The following is a 6,847-nucleotide window of genomic DNA, read 5'->3' on the forward strand; positions in this document are numbered from 1 at the left end:
AGTGCCGGAGCCTCATTCTTTCCTACTGGTATAAAGTGAACTGTTATATTCTTATTAGCAGAGCTCAGAGTTATGTCTACTCCTGGGGTAAGGGTCAAGGGCAAAGACCCAGTCTTTTAGTGTTCAGCACTGTAAGAGCTCAATATAAACTGGCTAAGTAACTAGTAGAAACATTGCTGGAGGGATCACTCAGGTTACCCATCCAGGGGACTCCAAGGGTACCTTTCTCCCACACCATATAAAGTAATTTCTCTTGTAAATTTCCCATCCTAACTGTTATCTACTATAAACAGCCTTGGTTGAAATATATATTTCTTAGAAACAGATCACCAACAAACAAGTGGAAATTATTCAAGAACCAACCCTCAATTACTCAGGGACTAGTTAAATAGGACACATATTTCTTCTCTCCTCCACTATTGGGTTTTTGGATTCTTGGAACATTGATTGGATAATTTACAAGAAAAGAGAGATGTACTAAAAATTCTCAGGGTTTGTCAAGTTCAGTATCATCAAACTGAAAACAATGACAGATAGTACGTGTGATTTTTTTTTTTCTATCTAGATAACATATAGTTGGTTGTAATTAGAATAAAGTAGCAAAAGAGTCTAGAAAACACAGGGGGGAAAGCTCCCATGGACCTTTCCCTAAATCCACACTTGTGCACAGGACCCATTTTCCGGCCCCTCGAGTTTAAATCCCTCCCACCCCAGTTACCTATTTTCTCATCCTCATTTCCCAGTAGACTCACACAACTAAAGTATTAATTACAGCACATGAATTCCCCTCGCACCAAGCCCTCTACTTTCACCGCCTTACCATTTCCACAATTAGGCATCATTCTAAATTTGAAGTATTTATTTCACTTACTCCTGCCTATTAAATGACTAGTTTGGGATAAATAAATTTCAGTTTGGATTCAGCACCATGTTAAAACATGGTCCCTTCCCTCAAGGAGCCAATACTATAAAAGATAAACTGCTTTTTTCCTCAAGAAAAGAAATATCCCTTGGAAGTATTGTGACAAGTCCATATAACATATACACCAGAAACCAATCTAATAATTTTAGCCAGGAATTAAATCACGCCATTCTGCCCTAGACAACCTACCTCCTGCCCTTCACAAAGCCTGGCTAAGATAAAATAGTAACATGACCAAGAATCCGAATTAACTCATAGTTCTCAAAACCTTATTTTATTTGATCCTTTCAACAAAGGAAGCAAGGCAAGCACTATTGCTTTCAGTTTCCAGATGGAGAAATCCAGGCAGCAAGAGGAAAAGTGACTTTGGCAAGGTGATACATTTAGTGGCTAAACTGTCTTCCGACTCATATTCTAGCAGGCTATCCACAGCCACATGACTCCCCAGATGAAGACAAATAACTGCTGTCTTCCACTCGGCACATCAAAACACAAAACCCAGCATCCTAGGAAACACATTTTACTCGGCTTGAACTCTACTTCCATCTGCAGGATCTTGGAGTCATTCTTGCCCCACTGTCTCTGCTGCACCATCTACATGGACCACATCTATTTATTTCACTAAGGATACTATTCAAGACCATCCACAAGCAGAAAATGACAATAAACTCCTGTTCATCGTCATTTTTACATTGGTAATTATTCAGTTTTGACATCTAGACCACACCTACACTGGTTATAAAGTGGCCCAATGAGCATATTAGCCCTGCTCATAAAAGGTAAGGCTAATTTATTTTGTTTTCTTTTGTGTTGCCAAACAAGAACTAGCAAGCCCTTTAACACTCAAGACAGAGAAGAAACACGAAAAGAAGCAGAAAAGGAGACAGAAAGATGAAAGGAGGAGAAAAACGAAAAGAAAAAAGGTATAAATAGTAGAAAGCACAAGAGTACCACAAATGTACTTTGATGCTCTACCAAGAGAGGACCGCCCCCTTTGCTTGAGAATGATCTTTATCCTGAAAGGAGGCCCTGAACTACTGGAGACAACTCAGCACCCTCCAAAATTACCAAAAGGATCTTACTGGACAACAGCTGTATTCCCTGTGGAGACATGGTCAAAAACTGACAAGTCTATGCTAACGCACTGGAAATTCACTATAACTCTATGACACGATATCTGGCACAAGTCACTCCATGTTGGATTTAAGCCACAGGAGTCAAGTTACTTAAATACCCCAAAGCTCTCATTGTAAATTTCACCTACAAAATTTTACCAAGTTCCAGAATCTTCCATATCACTATGTATTTATACAACAATTATATTAATTTACAATTGCTTTGTTCTACTTTTCCCACTTTTTCAATTCCAAACAATAAAACTATTTCCTTTCAGTAGAAAACAGGTGCAAGTGAAATGCGAATTAAGAATCTAGCAAATGAGCCAGTCCAAAGATTATTCAGGACAAGCTCGTAACTTTTCCTAATGCTTTTTTCGCACTCAATCACACTTAGTGTCAAGACCTGGATGCTTTCCAAGCAGCCCCCACAAAATGATGTTTTTCTGCCAACCTTGTCCCACACTCTCCTTCCTGATGCCCAAATTTAGCTTTTAACATTGGCAAATCTCTCAGGCAATTTGTTTCAACAAGACAATCTTACCTAGTGGTGGTGAAGAAGTAACTGTCTGGCGGTCTTGAGGATCACCGTCCACTCACAAGATTCCTTCTGAAGGTCTAGCATTGATTGAAAGAGAGGAAAAGTAAAATCAAAGCGTTGTCATAAAAAAGACGCCTTCAAATCCACGATCCACAATTAAGAAGTTTAAATTTTGAATCATTGACTTATTGCATAATTTAACACAATACCAGTCAGTATATTAAAATAAAATATACTTCCAGATGAAGTGAAATGGATTTTATCATTCATATCATCTCCTATCCTAAACTCTCCCATTCAAGTCTCTCCCATTGTATGACCAGCAGGTTAAAGTTACAGGGATCATTTGATTCAACGTTAATTTCTCTCATTGCTTTTATCTTTAAAGTTACTTTACAGAACACACACTGGCAAAAGAATAGATATTATGTAAGCAGCTTTCGCCCATATATTTAAGAGTTTAAATCACAAATTATACAAAGTATTTAGAACTAATGTCTTACCCAGTGAAACAAAATTACACCCTTAGAACTAAAAGACATTATTTATTTTACGACTATACATAACTGCACAGTTAAGAAACTAAATACCAGCCTTAAATTATATTTATCAGAGAATAAAATGATCAGCTCATTTAAAAGGCAAATTTCAACCAAAGGTCTTTTCATTTTTTTCAAAGTTCTAAACATATATTGCACTTTGTATTCTTATTAACATTCAAAATGAAATTATCCGCTGTGACTCGTGATTAAAAATAGATCAAAGGTATACAAAACAACAAATAAAAAAACAAACAATTGTTTCTAATCCCAAGAGTGACCAATCTCAAATCCCAGAATAAAAGCCAAGTGTTTTTCCCATGTAAGTAATGAGGGATGCAAGTGACCCGGTCTGGGTCCTCAGAACTCATCTGCTCTCCGATTTACTAAACTTTCTATTTCTGATCAGCATCCTTTCACACAACATCTGGCTGCTGGCACAGGTCGTCTAATTACTTCCACGTCTGAACCGACTACGTAGCTACAAGTAAAGGCCAAACTTTCCTCTCGGCCTTCCGAACTTAAAGATGCGTTTAACCACTAGAGGTCTCCCCTTGGCCAGTTTTGCACGTTCGCGATTTTGCTGCACTTGAAACTTTCCGGCGAAATGCTCTACTCGAGTCAGTGTTTTTCTAAAAACTTGCGCAAAAATCCACGCGACCGAGCTAGCCAGTCCAGAGACTCTCGGGCCCCCCAAACCAATAAAGCTACCACAAAAGCTAGGAAAATCAAAATTAAAATTCGACGCACTCGCCCCAGCCGCTCCCCTGCCCCCCAATTCTTATTTCTCATCTCAGTTTCCCCTAACTTAAACTTAGAACAATTAAAAATCTATTTTTGCTCTTGTGCACTTTGAATGAGCTCTAATGCATTTTTCTGGTGGCCCCGGGGTGGTCAAGGAGCGGGCCAAGGGATGCAGGGAGGGGGAAGGGCCGTGCCCGCAGCGCCCGAGGAAGTTGCATAAGGAAAGAGACTCCGTTTTTTGGGTCCCCTCAAAAAATCGGCGGGGAGGGGGAGGAAAAGGAAGCGGAGGGGGGGGAGGGAAACCGAAGCGACGTTTACCTTCGTCTCCCCGTGGAAGGGTGGGGTAAGAACCCCGGGCTTCGCGACCCCGGAGGGCGGCTCGTGACCCCCACCTCTCTCCGAGCGCAGACGGACAAACAGATCCCCCCACCCCTCGGCGGGCAAGGCGGGGAGGAAACCGCCCGCTTTTAAACTTTCTCTCACGGTCGCGCTGTGGGCCGTGCTTCGACCGGGGGGGGGGGGGATCCTGGGGCCTTTTTTCTTTAAAGGTAATTAAAGTTTTACCACCAGCACAAAAGTTGCGCCCTGCCCCCGCGCCCCCCCCACCCCGCCTCCCGGGCTCACAAGTTTTCCTCCCTCTCCCCCCGGCCGGCCCGCGGGGCGCGCGGCGGATGCCCCGGCTCCTGCGCTTCCCGATCCCCACCCCCGCCGGCCTCTACTTCCCCCCGCCCGGCCGCCGCGGCGCGAGGCCGGCCCGCCGGGCCCAGGACGCGAGTGTGCAAGACCCATTATTCCGGAATGGCACACGCACGCGGCGCGAGGCGGGCGGCGGCCCCGCCTCGGACCCCTCGCCGCCTCGCAATATAAGGGCGGCGTAAACAAGTTGCAGGAACAGCAGCCCCGCGCCTCCCTCCCCGCCCGCCGCCGCCACGGCCGCCGCCGCCGCCCGGCACACGCCCGCGCCCGCACCGGGCCGGCGCGGCACCCAGGGCGCGGGGCGAACGCCGCGACGGCGCGGGCTCCCGGCCCGGCCCGCGCCCTCCCCCGCGCGCACGGCCGCCGGGGCCCGCGCCGCCTCGCTTCCCGAAGCACTTTCCTGCCTCGGGCAGAAATAAACCGGAGGGTTTATTTTTGTGCAACTTTCCCAAAATGGCGGAAATTGGAGCCGATCTATATGAAATTCTCACACAGTCGGTCGGGAAGGGGGAGGCGGCGAGGAGGCGAACGCAAACTCTCGGCCGCCCAGCCCCGCCGCGGGTCCGCGAGTGTGTGCGTGCGTGTGAGTGTGCGTGTGCGCGGTGGGAGTCGGGCAGGCCTTTCCGCCGCGCACACACAGCACACGCCGGGCAGACGCGCCTGCACATTCAACCAGTCCATTCTCCGCAGCCCGAGCGGGGAGAAAGTGGCCCGGCCTCTTTTCCCACTGCCTCGGTCTCCCGTACTTGTACTTCTCGCGCTCGCCCGCCCGCTCGCTCGCTCTCCGGTGCGCGCCCGGCACAAAGGCCACACGGGCGGAGGGGGCCGCAGGGGCGGCGCGCGGGGCTCGCGCCTCCCGCCGCACCGATCCGCGGCCCCGGCCGCCCCCGCGCCCCCCGCCGGCGCCCCCCGCCTCGGCGGCCGCGCTCGCCGCCCCGGCTGCGGCTCCGCGGCGCCCACTCGGGCACGCACCCCGGCGGAGCCCGGCGCCGCCGCGCTCCCCCACCCCGCGCCCGGTGTCATGAAAGCGACCAAAGTGACAAGCTCGGGGGGCGCGGGGGAGGGGGCCCACACGCATCCCGCCGCCTGCGCGCCGGCAGAGCCCGACGCGGCCGCCTCGCCCCGGCTCCCTTCCGCACGGCCCCCCACACCCTTCCCCGTGTGCGCGCAAAGAAAAAAATACAAGTCTCTCCTCCCCCCATTTTTTCCTTTCTCTTTTCTCTCTCTTTTGTTCCTCTTTCACACTCGCACTCACTACTTCAGAGTGAGATGCCCAGAGACTCCCCCTCCAGCCCTTGGCGAGTCACTTGCCCACTTTTTTCCCCGGGATTAAGTTTTCTCCTCTTTCCCAGAGGCGCAGAGAAGTGGGGGAGAAGCCCCTTCTGTCCTTTCCCCTCCCCTGATCTGTTTCACAAGACGAGGGTGCGCTTCCTTCTCTCCATAGGTCTCTTAACTTTCATCCTCACCCAGAAAAATCAATGAATGGCTTTGGCACGGGCAGATCTTCAGATTAATTAGAGATTAGATCCGATCAACCGCTTCTTACCCCCAAATTTTCTCTTTTTTTTTCTCCGTCTCACGAGTAGTCCTGACAAATGGTCCAGGGCTGCGGGCGCAGTGCGCATGTGCGCGTAGAGTCAGGGCTGGGGAGAGGGGAAACTGCGCTGGTGCCGGTGCCGCCGCCGCCGCCGCCGCCGGGGAGGCTCGCGCTGGCTGCCCTGTGGCTGCTGCTGCCGCGCCTTCGCCGCTGGAAAGCAGCAATAAAGCCGGTTGGCAACTGCAGCTGCCCGCAGATACTGTTTCAGGTGCATCTTTTCAGTCTCCTTGTCACCGGCTGAGAGCTGGTTCGAGAACAGGCAAAACAAATATGAAAGACGGCAGAGGTTATAGATTTCTTTGTCTATTTTTCACTTTACTTTTTTTTAAAGGCAATTCTCAGAGCAGCTAATCCACCATGTACTGTTCAGTGTATGCATTCAGCCATTAAAGAGCGGGCCTTAGTCTTACGCAAACACTACCCAAAAGGCTACATGCGTGCTACAGGTCATGAAAAATAAGAAATAAAGTTTTAAGCTTTTACAGAGTAGAACCTCCCCGTCTTTTGGGACGGAAAGAATGCATAATGAAGTGTGCGTGTAAAACTTGCGCATTCTTCCCGTTTCCTGAGTGTGGGTCTTTATTGACAGCTTAAACACGGTAGGCCTCTGTTGTGAAATATGTTGGGATTCGTGCATCTACTTAGAAATCAGTGTTAAAGTACCTTGCAGTGAGCAGGTCGAGGACTGCCCTC

The 6,847-nt window shown here is 48.9% G+C and overlaps 1 protein-coding gene across 7 annotated transcripts in view; it reads right to left on the reverse strand.

Moving 5' to 3' along the window:
* L3MBTL3 (L3MBTL histone methyl-lysine binding protein 3) overlaps positions 1-6,194 on the reverse strand; it is a 115,024-nt gene extending 108,830 nt beyond the window's left edge. For 2 of the 7 annotated variants that reach the window (XM_058566307.1, XM_058566301.1), the window contains exons 1-2: positions 6,104-6,194; positions 2,582-2,655 (exon numbers count right to left, since the gene is read on the reverse strand). The gene's annotated coding sequence lies outside the window, so the exon portion shown is untranslated. Of the gene's footprint in view, positions 1-2,581; positions 2,656-4,179; positions 4,370-5,048; positions 5,218-5,303; positions 5,327-6,023; positions 6,081-6,103 lie in introns of those variants that run through there. The other 5 variants (XM_058566304.1, XM_058566306.1, XM_058566305.1 and 2 more) reach the window with 5 other exon arrangements.
* Positions 6,195-6,847: the final 653 nt, after the last annotated feature.

This window comes from Diceros bicornis, chromosome 23 (assembly GCF_020826845.1).
Source record: "Diceros bicornis minor isolate mBicDic1 chromosome 23, mDicBic1.mat.cur, whole genome shotgun sequence".
NCBI classification, from domain to species: Eukaryota; Metazoa; Chordata; class Mammalia; order Perissodactyla; family Rhinocerotidae; genus Diceros; species Diceros bicornis.